At 37.1% G+C, this 14,880-nt stretch overlaps 1 protein-coding gene across 5 annotated transcripts in view; it reads left to right on the top strand.

The window, feature by feature from the left end:
- Nucleotides 1–14,880, top strand: part of ZFP14 (ZFP14 zinc finger protein) — a 55,892-nt gene that overhangs the window by 31,186 nt on the left and 9,826 nt on the right. The window lies entirely within an intron of this gene.

Below are 14,880 nucleotides of genomic sequence, written 5' to 3'. Positions count from 1 at the left end.
TGGGCCTGTGAGCCATGGCCACTGAGCCTGCGCATCCGGACCCTGTGCTCTGCAACGGGAGAGACCACAACAGTGAGAGGCCCGTGTACTGCAAAAAAAAAAAAAAAAAAAAAAAAGAGGATACCATGAATAACTTTATGTCAGTAAATTTGACAAATTTAATGAAATGGAAAAAATCCGTGAAAAATATAGCTTACCAGACCTGACACAAGAGAAAAAAGAAAATATGAATAACTTCATATCTGCTGAAATAATTGAATCCATTATCAGAAGTCTTTCCAGAAAGAAAATGCTAGGCCCAAATGGTTTCACTGGTGAATTCTATTAAATATTTAAGGAAGAAATATTACAGTATTACACAAATTCCTTCAGAAAAAGAAAGAACTCCTTCCAATTCATTTTATGAGACTACTATAACTCTTTTACTAAGTTCATGAAGGATATAAGTCTATAATTTTTTTTTCCCTTTGGTAATTTCTATCCTTTGTGAATGTAGATGTAAAATGTTTAAAAAATATCAGGAAAAAAAAAATATCAGGAAATTAAATCCAGCAATATATAAAAATGATGACCAAGTAGGGTTTATCCCAGGAAAACCCTATCTTGGTTTAACATTAAAAAATTAATCAGTGTAATTTAACATATTAACAGAAATGTGAGAAACCATGTGATCATCTCCATAGATGTAAAAATAGCATATGACAAAATTCAACATCCATTCATAATAAAAATTCTCAGGAAACTAGAAACTGAGGGGAGCTTCCTCAATCTGATAAGGGACATCTGCTGAAAAAATACTACATCATAAACTTCATCATACTTGATTGAAGAGTTTCCCCCAAGATTGTGAGCAAGGCAAGGATGCCCAGTCTCCCCAATTCTACTTAACATTGTATTGAAGGTTCTAGCATTGCAATAAGGCAAGAAAAAGAGATATTGTAAAGATCAGAAATGAAGAAGTAAAACTATTTGGAGATGGCATAATTATATACTTAGAAAATTGTAAGGAATCAAAATAACAGATACTCAAAGCAATACTTGAAGATCACAGTAAGATCACAGGATACAAGGTTGAGCTACAAAAATCAATTGTGTTATTATAAACTAAGAGTGAAAAAAATTAGAAAATTAAAGTCAATTAAGAAAACTTAAAGTCAATTAAGTCAATTTACAGTAGTGTCAAAAAAACAAAATACTAAGGAATAAATTTGACAAAATGTGTAAAACCTCTATAATAAAAATGATGGAACATTGCTAAGAGAAATAAAAGAAGACCTAATGAATAGAAAGATACCATTTTTGGGATGGGGACTCGGTATTGTAAAAATGTCTATTGTATAGATTCAACACAATTCCAGTCATAATCCTAGGAACCTTTTTTTTTTTTTTGTAGACATTAACAAGCTGATTCTAAAATTTATATGGAAAAGCAGTGGACTTAGCATGTCTAAAACAATCTTGAAAAAGGAAGAGCATATTATAGAACTTAGACTACATGACTTCAAGATACTTCAAGATATATTATAAAACTCTAATAATCAAGACATTATGGTGTTGATAATGATCAACAAACAGAACAGAGACCCTAGATGTAGACCTCACATGCGCTTAAAGGGTCATTTACTTATTGACAAAGGCATCAAAGCATTCTAGTGGAGAAAGGAAAGACTTCAACAACTGATGCTGGAATAGCTGGAAAAAAATCTTGAACTCTGTCTCATTCCAAAATTAATTTGAGATGTATTTTAAACATAAATATAAAAACTAAACATTAAAAAATCTTAAAAGCCAAATATAAAAGCTAAGTATAAAAAATAAAATGAAAATTTAAGAACTAAGTATACATTTTATATATAAGAAATATAAAGCTTTTAGAGGAAAACATAGGGGAATGACTTGGTAGTAGGCAAAGGTTTCTTAGGAGAAAGCAATAACCATAAAAATTAAAAATTGATGTCACAATTTATCTAAATTAAAAACTTTGTCTCATCAAAATATACTAATAAAAAAATGAATAGGTGAGTCACAGACTGAGAGAAAATAGTAGTAAAACAAAGGACCAGTATCCAGCCTCTACACTACAACTCAACAGTATAATGATGAACAACCCAATTAAAAAATGGGTAAAAGGTACATCCATACCATGGAATAATACTCACCAACAAAAAGGAATACATTATTAATACACACAACGACTTGGATGAACCTCAAGGAAATTATGCTGAGTGAGAAAAACCAATCACAGAAGGTTATATACTGTATGACTCTAATTGTCTAATATTTATGAAATAATAAAATTATAGAGATGGGAAATGGATTAGTGGTTGCCAGGGGTTAGGAACATAGGGAGGGGAGGAGATGGTTGGGCTATAAAGGAATAACACAAGGGAGTCTTGTGGTTATGATATAGTTGAGTATGTTCATTGTGGTAGTGGTTATGTAAGGCTATATACATGTGATAAAATTGCATGGAACTATATACATACACATACGCGATGGCATGTATAACTGGTGAAATCTAAGTAAGCCCTATGGATTATACCAAGGGTAATTTCTTGGTTTGAATATTGTACTATAGTTTGTAAGATGTTAACATTGAAAGGGGCTGGGTGAAGCCTGCATGAGACTTTCCTGTACATTTCTTTGCAACCTCCTGTGAATCTACAGCTATTTCAAAATAAAAAGTAAATAAAAATGTCCTGTTGGGAGTGATAGGTAAAAGATTTGACAAAGAGAGGAGCTACTCTTTTTTCTTGATCAATGACTACAATTCATCTATATCTAAATCTGTATTAGGCAGCTCAGGCTGCCATAAAAAAATACCATGGACTGAGTGACTTAGACAACAGAAATGTATTTCCTCCTAATTCTGGTCGCTAGAAGTCTGAGATTAACATTTTGTGCCTGATGAGGGCTCTCTTCCTGGCTTGCAGATGGCCCTGTTCTCACACTGTCCTCACATGGTGAAGAGAGAGAGCACAATCTCTCTCTTCCTCCTGTAAGACCACCAGTCCTATCCTATTCTACCCACCAGTCCTGTGAATTAGGACTCCATCCTTATTACTTCATTTAACCTTAATTGCCTCCTAAAAGCACTTTCTCCAAATACAGTCACATTGGGTGTCATGGCTTAAATGTATAATTTTGGAGGGACACAATTTGGTCCATAGCAATATCTATATGGGATCAAGTTTCTTTCCAGTCTGACTAATATATATGTATTTGCTTGCCTAAAAATATGTTGGTTCATTTATTCGGCAAATACTTGTGTGCCCAGTCTGAACCAAGCACTGTCCTAGACACCAGTAGGACAATTGTGAGCAAGAGTGGTAGTTCCCAGCAGTCTTGCTGTTTACATTTTAATAGGAGAAAGGACATTAAGTAAACAAGTAAATGAATAAACAATATTATATACTGACAAGTGTTATTAAGAAAAGTGAGAAGAAGAGGGATAGAAATTGGCAGGTGTAAACAGGTTTGTTTTAGGGTGGTTGGGGCTTTTTGAGAAGGTGATATTTGAGTGGAAACATGAAAAAAGAGCTCAAACCATATGAATATCTAAAGCAAGAAGCAAGAGCAGTCCTAATGGAACAGTAAATGCAGAGGTCTTGGGTCGGAGGAAAAAAGGCTTTGATGTTTGAGGAACAGCAAGAAGACCAGGATGATTACTCAAAAGGTAAGTGAAAAGTAGAGTGACAAGATGAAGTCAGTAAGTTAGGCAAGGGCTAAATCTTGTAAACGTTTGTATGTCATAGGGGAAGGCATGTGACTTTATTTTTATTTTTTGCCCTGTTGCACCGCTTGCCAGATCTCAGTTCCCCAACCAGGGATTGAACCCGGGCCACAGCAGTGAAAGCCTGAAATCCTAACCCCTAGGCCACCAGGGAACTCCTGGCATGTGATTTTGAAGTGTGATAGAAAGGCATTGGAGGTTTCTGAGCAGGGGAATGACATGAGCTGGTTTATTTTATAATTATCACTCTATGGAGAATAGATCGAATGGGGGCAAAATGGATAGTAGGAAGACCAATTAGGAGGCTATTTCATTTGTCCCAGTGGAATATGGTAGTGGTTTTTAATTAATTAATTAATTTATATTTATGGCTGCATTGGGTCTTTGTTGTTGCATGTGGGCTTTCTCTAGTTGCAGCGAGTGGGGGCTACTCCTTGTTGCGGTGCACAGGCTTCTCATTGCAGTGGCCTCTCCTGTTGTGAAGCATGGGCTCCAGGCACAGGGGCTTCAGTAGTTGTGGCACGAGGGCTCAGTAGAAGTGGCTCGTAGGCTTTAGAGTGCAGGCTCAGTAGTTGTGACCCATGGGCTTAGTTGCTCCGTGGCATGTGGGATCTTCCCAGACCAGGGCTCGAACCCGTGTCCCCTGCATTGGCAGGTGGATTCTTAACCACTGTGCCACCAAGGAAGTCCCTGATAATGTTTTTGATTTGAATGGTACTGGTGGAATGACAGATATTAGGTTCATGGTGGGTTTGTCCAGAAGATACTGGGCTGCTCCTCTGTCTGGATCCTCTCCTCTTCTCACTGGAACTCCCGAACAACCTATACAAGGCTGTCCCCACAAGTGGATGTCCTCTTTACCCAGATTGGACTCCTCACACAGCCTCCTCCCCCCTATGTAGATAAGGAGCATCTTTGTCTTTTAATTGGTATATTTTATCCATCTACATTTAAGTAATTTTCTTATATATTTGGGCTTAAATCTACTGTCTTCCTAGTTTTTTCTGTTTATTCAACATGTCCTTTCTTCCTTTTTTCCATCTCCTGCCTATTTTTGGATTAATCAAGTATTTTTCTTTTTTTTTTTTTTGCGGTATGCGGGCCTCTCACTGTTGTGGCCTCTCCCATTGCAGAGCACAGGCTCTGGACGCGCAGGCTCAGCGGCCATGGCTCACGGGCCCAGCCGCTCCGCAGCATGTGGGATCTTCCCAGACCGGGGCACAAACCCGTGTCCCCTGCATCAGCAGGCGGGCTCTCAACCACTGCGCCACCAGGGAAGCCCTGTTAAAGCTATCTGTTAAAATTTTTTTTTTTTAATCTTTAGGCTCTGTTGTCAGGCAAAGGGATTTTTAAAAAAAAATTTTTTTTTTTTGGCTGCTCTGTGCAGCTTGCAGGATCTTAGTTCCCTAACCAGGGATTGAACCTGCACCCTTGGCAGTGAAAGCATGGAGTCCTAACCACTGGACTGCCAGGGAATTCCCATAAAGCTATCTGTTAAATTTTTAATTTTACTTATTGTAATTTTAAGTTATAAAAATTCTATTTGGATATTTTTAATGAATTCTACCTCTGGTTAAATTCTCCATCTTCTATCTGTTTTCTTGGAATTTTTGAAAAATATTATTTATTTGGTTGTGTGGGGCCTTGGTTGTGGCAGGTGGGCTCCTTAGTTGTGGCTCATGGGCTCCTTAGTTGCAGCATGTGGGCTCCTTAGTTGTGGCAGGCGGGCTCCTTAGTTGCAGCTCCAGGGCTCCTTAGTTGTGGCTCTAGGGCTCCTTACTTGCGGCTCCCCAGCTCCTTAGCTGTGGCATGTGGGCTCCTTAGTTGTGGCTCACCAGCTCATTAGTTGTGGCACACAGGCTCCTCAGTTTGGCATGTGAACTCTTAGTTGTGGCATGCATGTGGGATCTAGTTCCCTGGCTGGGGATTGAACCCAGGCCCCCTGCATTGGGAGTGCGGAGTCTTAGCCACTGTGCCACCAGGGAAGCCCCTGTTTTTTTGGAATATTAATCACAGTTTTGTAATAGCTTGGGTCTGTTTCTGTTGTCTGCTTAACCTCTTGGTTTTTTAGTCATTTTTCTCCAGTCTTTTATACCTGATTATTTATGGTCAAATTCTGGACATTGTGTTTGAAAATTTTTAGAGGCTCTGAAAGTTTCTGAACAATATGTTGTCTTTCTTCAGAGATGATTTAATTTGCCTCTGGTAGGCATACAGAGCATGGGCTGATCAACTTCATCCATTTAAGAATAGTCTGTTTACTGCCTGTTTGTAGCTCTTCTGGGGTCTCAGCTGAAAGTCTGGGATGATTATTAGGAAACTTCCTCTTTAGAGGGATCTGGACTCCAATTTCTGTCTCCCTAGCACTTTGAGACTGCCAAAATCTCTACTTGGACTTTTAGCCTTTTAGAAGTTACTTTCTGCTTAACTTCATGGCCTTGATTGATGCTCAGTTTGAGGGTCAGCAAATACCTCAGGGGAAATTCCATGCAGAGTGTTGGCTGAATTCAACATGTTTGCTTTCTCTCCAGGACGTTGGCTGTCCAGTCCTGGCTGCTTTGGTTGTTCATTAGTATCATCAAACAATTATTTTAATTAACCATTTCAGTTGTCTTGGGTGGGTTAGTCTAAAACTAGCTTCTCTGTCATAGTCAGAAACAGAAGTCTCCTTTCCCACCTCTTCTTATAGTATTTCTATATTTTAGAGTAAATAACATGTAAATTATGTTCTGTAACCCTAATCCTCACATTATTAACACACTTTGTTAAAATTAGTCATAGAGTTAAAAAGTTTCAATACTCATACCAATTGTTATGACATAGTTTTGATTTTCCTTCTTTCCAGATCTCTCTTTCTTTTCTTAATTTATTCTTTACTGAATTCCTCAAGAAAGGCTGATGGGTTCTAATGAAATTTACATATTTTCTACTTTACTTTATTCAAGTACATAATATTGTTATCAACAATGTTTCTTTATCATTTTATTTTGAATTATTGAATTTTATTTTATTTTTTTTATACAGTAGGTTCTTACTAGTCATCCGTTTTATACACATCAGTGTATACATGTCAATCCCAATCTCCCAATTCATCACACCACCACCACCACACCCCGCCACTTCCCCCCTTGGTGTCCATACATTTGTTCTCTACATTTGTGTCTCAATTTCTGCCCTTCAAACCAGTTCATCTGTACCATTTTTCTAGGTTCCACATACATGCGTTAATATATTATATTTGGTTTTCTCTTTCTGACTTACTTCACTCTATGACAGTCTCTAGATCCATCCACGTCTCAACAGATGACCCAATTTCGTTCCTTTTTATGGCTGAGTAATATTCCATTGTATATATGTACCACATCTTTTTTATCCATTTGTCTGTTGATGAGCATTTAGGTTGCTTCCATGACCTGGCTATTGTAAATAGTGCTGCAGTGAACATTGGGGTGCACATGTCTTTTTGAATTATGGTTTTCTCTGGGTATATGCTCAGTAGTGGGATTGCTGGATCATATGGTAATTCTATTTTTAGTTTTTAAAAGAACCTCCATACTGTTCTCCATAGTGGCTGTATCAATTTACATTCCCACCAACAGTGCAAGAGGGTTCCCTTTTCTCCACACCCTCTCCAGCATTTCTTGTTTGTATGTTTTCTGACGATGTCCATTCCAACTGGTGTGAGGTGATACCTCATTGTAGTTTTGATTTGCATTTCTCTAATAATAGTGATGTTGAGCAGCTTTTCATGTGTCTCTTGGCCATCTGTATATCTTCTTTGGAGAAATGTCTATTTAGGTCTTCTGCCGAGTTTTGGATTGGGTTGTTTGTTTTTCTATTGTTGAGCTGCATGAGCTGTTTATGTATTTTGGAGATTAATCCTTTGTCCATTGATTCATTTGCAAATATCTTCTCCAATTTTGAGGGTTGTCTTTTCATCTTGTTTATTGTTTCCTTTGCTGTGCAAAAGCTTTGAAGTTTCATTAGGTCCCATTTGTTTATTTTTGTATTTATTTCCATTACTCTAGGAGGTGGATCAAAAAAAATCTTGTTGTGATTTATGTCAAAGAGTGTTCTTCCTGTGTTTTCCTCTAAGAGTTTTATACTGTCCGATCTTAGATTTAGGTCTGTAATCCATTTTGAGTTTATTTTTGTGTATGGTGTTAGGGAGTGTTCTAATTTCATTCTTTTAAATGTACCTGTCCAGTTTTACCAGCACCACTTATTGAAGAGACTGTCTTTTCTCCATTGTATATCCTTGTCTCCTTTGTATATCCTTGCCGACTTTGTCATAGATTAGTTGACCATAGGTGAGTGGGTTTATCTCTGTGCTTTCTATCGTGTTCCATTGATCTGTATTTCTGTTTTTGTGCTAGTACCATATTGTTTTGATTACTCTAGCTTTGTAGTATAGTCTGAAGTCAGGGAGTCTGATTCCTCCAGCTCCGTTTTTTTCCCTCAAGACTGCTTTGGCTCTTCGGGGTCTTTTGTGTCTCCATGCAAATTTAAAGATTTTTTGTTCTAGTTCCGCAAAAATGCCATTGGTAATTTGTTAGGGATTGCTTTGAATCTGTAGATTGCTTTGGGTAGTACAGTCATTTTCACAATGTTGATTCTTCCAATCCAAGAACATGGTATATCTCTCCATCTGTTGGTATCATCTTTAATTTCTTTCATCAGTGTCTTATAGTTTTCTGCATGCAGGTCTTTTGTCTCCCTCAGTAGGTTTATTCCTAGGCAGTTTATTCTTTTTGTTGCGGTGGTAAATGGGACTGTTTCCTTCATTTCTCTTTCAGATTTTTCATCATTAGTGTATAGGAATGCAAGAGATTACTGTGCATTAATTTTGTATCCTGCAACTTTACCAGATTCATTGATTAGCTCTAGTAGTTTTCTGGTAGCATCTTTAGGATTCTCTATGTATAGTATCATGTCATCTGCAAAGAGTGAGCGTTTTACTACTTCTTTTCCAATTTGTATTCCTTTTATTTCTTTTTCTTCTCTGATTGCCATGGGTAGGACTTCCAAAACTATGTTGAATAGTAATGGTGAGAGTGGACATCTTTGTCTTGTTCCTGCTCTTAGAGGAAATGCTTTCAGTTTTTCCCCATGGAGAATGGTGTTTGCTGTGGGTTTGTCATATATGGCCTTTATTATGTTGAGGTAGGTTCCCTCTATACTCACTTTCTGGAGAGTTTTTATCATAAATGGGTGTTGAATTTTGTCAAAAGCATTTTCTGCATCTGTTGAGATGATCATATGGTTTTCGTTCTTCAATTTGTTAATATGGTGTATCACATTGATTGATTTGCATATACTGAAGAATTCTTGCATCCCTGGGATAAATCCCACTTGATCATGGTGTATGATCCTTTTAACGTGTTGTTGGATTCTGTCTGCTAGTATTTTGTTGAGGATTTTTATATCTATATCCATCAGTGATATTGGTCTGTAACTTTCTTTTCTTGTAGTATCTTTGTCTGGTTTTGGTATCAGGGTGGTGGTGGCCTCATAGAATGAGTTTGGGAGTGTTCCTTCCACTGCAATTTTTGGAAGAGTTTGAGAAGGATGGGTGTTAGCTCTTTTCTAAATGTTTGATAGAATTCATCTGTGAAGCCATCTGGTCCTGGACTTTTGTTTGTTAGAAGATTTTTAATCACAGTTTCAATTTCATTACTTGTGATTGGTCTGTTCATATTTTTTCTATTTATTCCTGGTTCAGTCTTGGAAGGTTATACCTTTCTAAGAATTTGTCCATTTCTTCCAGGTTGTCCATTTTATTGGCATAGAGTTGCTTGTAGTAGTCTCTTAGGATGCTTTGTATTTCTGTGGTGTCTGTTTAACTTCTCCTTTTTCATTTCTAATTTTACTGATTTGAGTCCTCTTCCTCTTTTTCTTGATGAGTCTGGCTAATGGTTTATCAATTTTGTTTATCTTCTCAAAGAACCAGCTGTTAGTTTTATTGATCCTTGCTACTGTTTTCTTTGTTTCTATTTCATTTATTTCTGCTCTGATCTTTATGATTTCTTTCCTTCTGCTAACTTTGGGTTGTTTTGTTCTTCTTTCTCTAGTTCCTTTAGGTGTAAGGTTAGATTGTTTATTTGAGATTTTTCTTGTTTCTTGAGGTAGGCTTGTATAGCTATAATCTTCCCTCTTAGAACTGCTTTTGCCGCATCCCATAGGTTTTGGATCGTCGTGTTTTCATTGTCATTTGTCTCTAGGTATTTTTTGATTTCCTCTTTGATTTCTTCAGTGATCTCCTGGTTATTTAGTAACGTATTGTTTAGCCTCCATGTGTTTGTGTTTTTTACGTTTTTTTCCCTGTAATAGATTTCTAATCGCATAGCATTGTGGTTAGAAAAGATGCTTGATATGATTTCAATTTTCTTAAATTTACTGAGGTTTGATTTGTGACCCATGACGTGATCTATCCTGGAGAATGTTCCATGCACACTTTAGAAGAAAGTGTAATCTGCTGTTTTTCGATGGAATGTCTTATAAATATCAATTAAATCTATCTGGTCTATTGTGTCATTTAAAGCTTCTGTTTCCTTATTTATTTTCATTTTGGATGATCTGCCCATTGGTGTAAGTGAGGTGCTAAAGTCCCCCACTCTTATTGTGTTACTGTCGATTTCCTCTTTTATAGCTGTTAACAGTTGCCTTATGTATTGAGGTGCTCCTATGTTGGATGCATATATATTAATAATTGTTATATCTTCTTATTGGATTGATCCCTTGATCATTACGTAGTGTCCTTGTCTCTTGTAACATTCTTTATTTTAAAGTCTATTTTCTCTGTTACGAGTATTGCTAGCTTTCTTTTGATTTCCATTTGTATGGAATATCTTTTTCCATCCCCTCACTTTCAGTCTCTATGTGTCCGTAGGTCTGAAGTGGGTCTCTTGTATACAGCATATATATGAGTCTTGTTTTTGTATCCATTCAGCAAGCCTGTGTCTTTTGGTTGTAGCATTTAATCCATTCATGTTTAAGGTAATTATCGATATGTACCTATGACCATTTTCTTAATTGTTTTGGGTTTGTTTTTGTAGGTCCTTTTCTTCTCTTGTGTTTCCCACTTAGAGAAGTTCCTTTAGCATTTGTTGTAGAGCTGGTTTGGTGGTGCTGAATTCTCTTAGCTTTTGCTTGTCTGTAAAACTTTTGTTTTCTCCACCGAATCTGAATGAGATCATTGCTGGGTAGAGTAATCTTGGTTGTAGGTTTCATCACTTTAAGTGTATCATGCCACTCCCTTCTGGCTTGTAGAGTTTCTGCTGAGAAATCAGCTGTTAACCTTATGGGAGTTCCCTTGTATGTTATTTGTCATTTTTCCCTTGCTGCTTTCAGTAAGTTTTCTTTGTCTTTAATTTTTGCCAATTTGATTACTATGTGTCTCAGCGTATTTCTCCTTGGGTTTATCCTGTATGGGACTCTCTGCACTTCCCGGAATTGGGTGGCCATTTCCTTTCCCATGTTAGGGAAGTTTTTGACTCTAATCTCTTCAAATATTTTCTTGGGTCCTTTCTCTCTCTCTTCTCCTTCTGGGACCCCTATAATGCGAATGTTGTTGCATTTAATGGTGTCCTCGAGGTCTCTTAGGCTGTCTTCATTTCTTTTCATTCTTTTCTCTTTATTCTGTTCCACAGCAGTGAATTCTTCCATTCTGTCTTCCAGGTCACTTATCCGTTCTTCTGCTTCAGTTGTTCTGCTATTGATTCCTTCTAGTGTATCTTTCATTTCAATTATTGTATTGTTCATCTCTGTTTGTTTGTTCTTTAATTCTTCTAAATCTTTGTTAAACATTTCTTGTATCTTCTTGATCTTTGCCTCCATTCTTTTTCCAAGGTCCTGCATCATCTTCACTATCATTATTCTGAATTCTTTTGCTGGAAGGTTGCCTATCTCCACTTCATTTAGTTGTTTTTCTGGTGTTTTATCTTGTTCCTTCATCTGGTACATAGCCCTCTGCCTTTTCATTTTGTCTATCTTTCTGTGAATGTGGTTTTTGTTCCACAGGCTGCAGGATTATAGTTCTTCTTGCTTCTCAACAATATGTTTAACCTGAAAATTTTTTAATATTTTAATGCAGTTTTTTGTCATCAATGTCAATATTATTTTTGTTATTTTTTATTTTTTTTAAAGTATGTATTGTAATTTATTTTGATTGCTTCAGGTGTTAGTTGCAGGCACACAGGATCTTCGTTAAGGCATGTGGGATCTTTTCGTTGTGGCTCGCAGGCTCTTTGTTGCGTCACTTGGGCTTCTCTCTAGTTGTGGTGTGCAGGCTCCAGGGCACGTGGGCTCTGTGGTTAGTGACACACAGCCTCTCTATTTGAGGCGCACGAGCTCAGTAGTTGTCGTGCACAGGCTTAGTTGTCCCGTGGCATGTGAGATCTTAGTTCTCTGACCAGGGATCAAACCTGCGTCCCCTGCATTGGAAGGTGGATTGTTTACCACTGGACCACCAGGGAAGTCCCTGTATGATTACTGGAGCTTTTTAGTGTGCCTCTACTAACCTTTGGAGTATTCCCTTCTTATTAGTCTTCTTTTCCAGTTTTTAAAAAATTATTGGTTATTTCTCCATATAGATTCTTGAATTAACATGTCTAATTCTAGGAAAAAATAAATTCATTGGTATTTTTAATTTGGATTGTGTTAATTTTATTCTACCTCTCTGTTTGCATAAAATGCATCTGTTGGATCTTACAGCAAGATTGCTTTTCTAAGGAGCATTATAAGAAAGAAATAAATCATTTGACTGTCATATTATTTCTGTTAAAAGACTAACTTTCTAGTTCTAGAAGAGAAATTATTTTCTTCTTCCGCTTGTTGAGTAGAATTTTCCACTGGGATTCAGAATCACAGAGTATCAGTTAAAACTGCAAGCCACCTTATGGCCACCCCTCTTAAGCTTTTGGGATCTCTCAGAAAGGAACCACATGGTGCTGATTTCTCTGAAAGCTGCTTTCTCCAAAGCAGGAGCAGCACTTCATCCAGGATGTCTCAGAATTTTGCAGCTCAGGTGGAGTCATATCCTGATCTCTTTGGTTGCCCTGCTGAGACATCCTCCAGACTTCCCATGTTTTGGGGTCTGCTTGTGTCACCCTAAGAAATAGGGACTGTGTAGTGTAATCTCGTGGAGGTTTACCTGGATTTAGGGTGTCAGTTACCCCAGTTTTTCAGTAGTAGCTATATATTTGTGTAGAAAACCCCAAACAAAAATATTTCGCTAATCCTTTTAAAACATATACTTAAGGGCTTCCCTGATGGCTCAGTGGTTTAGAATTCATCTGCCAATGCAGGGGACACGGGTTCGAGCCCTGGTCCGGGAAGATCCCACATGCCACGGAGCAACTAAGACCGTGTGCCACAACTACTGAGCCCACATGCCACAACTTCTGAAGCCAACATGCCTAGAGCCCATGGTCCACAACAAGAGAAGCCACCATAATGAGGAGTCTGCGCAGCACAACAAAGAGTACCCCCCACTTACTGCAACTAGAGAAAGCCCGCTCACAGCAATGAAGACCCAATGCAGGCAAAAATAAATTAATTAATTAAAAAATTTTAAAAAATAATAAAACATATACTTAAAAGCCATTTACACAAATGGATTTAAAGTGTAGTGTTGATCCTTAATTCGAATCAGTGTAGCATTATTGCATTGCATTAGGCCACTTATATCTCTGACCTACAGGCTTTTTCCATTCTAGGTGATAATCTGGTGACTAAAGTAAGCCATTACAAATTAATTTTTGGAACAGAGTTTGGGCAAAAAGAAAAATGACTTTTAGAGTTCATAATTAAATATTTCAGAACAAATAAAAAGAAGTAGAATATAGGTGAGTTAGAGGGACAAGACACTTTACATTCATTTTTTTTTTAAATAGACTTCATTCATAGTCTCCATTCACAGCAAAATTGAATGGAAGGTACAGAAATTTTCCACATACTCCCTGAGGATTGCATTATTTTTGTAAGTTAGTGGGAATCTACATGTTTTTTTTGTTTACATTTTTATACTTTAAAAAATTCAGTTTATTGATGAATATATAATTGACATACATTAAAATTCACTCTTTTTAGTATCCAGTTTTAGGCATTTTAATAAACATATATAGTTATGTAACTACCACTACAATCAATTTTTAGAACAGTTCCTAAGTCTCCTCATGCTCCCAGTGTTTCTTCACTAAGTTAAATCTAGCTTTTGGGCTAAGAAATACACTTTTTATCATGTTAAGGAAGTAACTGTGTATTCCTATTATTTTGAGTGCTTTTTTTAATAAATAATGAGTGCTGAGTTAATGTCAGATGGCTTTCCAGTGTCTTTAGAAATAAGTGTATAATTTTAATCCTTAGAATAATTAATATTATAGGGATTTCCTTGGCAGTCCAGTGGTTAAGACTCCATGCTTCCAATGCAGGGAGCATGGGTTCAGTCCCTGGTCAGGTAACTAAGATTCCACATGCTGTGTGGCCAAAAAAATAAAATAAAATAAAAATAAATTTTAAAAAAGAATAATTAATATTATAAATTTTTTAGAAGATTTACTAATGTTGAACTGTCCTTCCATTCTCAGGGTAAGCCTCGGTTAGTTATGATATATTTTCTTTTAGTGTGCTATGAGTTTTGGCATGAAATTTTATAAGTGATATTGGCATATAGCTTTCCTTTACTAGGTTTAGATTTCATTTTTAAACTCACTTAAAAATAATTTGGGGGGCTTCCCTGGTGGCGCAGTGGTTAAGAATCCGCTTGCCTGTGCAGGGGACATGGGTTCGATCCCTGGTCCAGGAAGATCCCTCATGCCATGGAGCAACTAAGCCCATGCGCCACAACTACTAAGCCTGTGCGCCACAACTACTGAAGCCTAAGTGCCTAGAGCCCATGCTCTGCAACAAGAGCAATGAGAAGCCTGCACACTGCAACCAAGAGTAGCCCCTGCTCGCTGCAGCTAGAGAAAGCCCACGTGCAACAACGAAGACCAAACGCAGCCAAAAATAAAATAAACTTTAAAAAATAACTTGGAAAAAAAATAACTTGGAATTATTTTCTTATTTATAACGTGCTGGGCTACTTTAAATATTGTGCTACATGCTTTCTAAAGTTTTGATAATCTTCAAGATAGTTTTTGGAGAAG

The sequence above is a fragment of the Globicephala melas genome, chromosome 19 (assembly GCF_963455315.2).
Source record: "Globicephala melas chromosome 19, mGloMel1.2, whole genome shotgun sequence".
Lineage (NCBI taxonomy): Eukaryota > Metazoa > Chordata > Mammalia > Artiodactyla > Delphinidae > Globicephala > Globicephala melas.
This window is presented reverse-complemented; position numbering and strand designations above follow the sequence as displayed.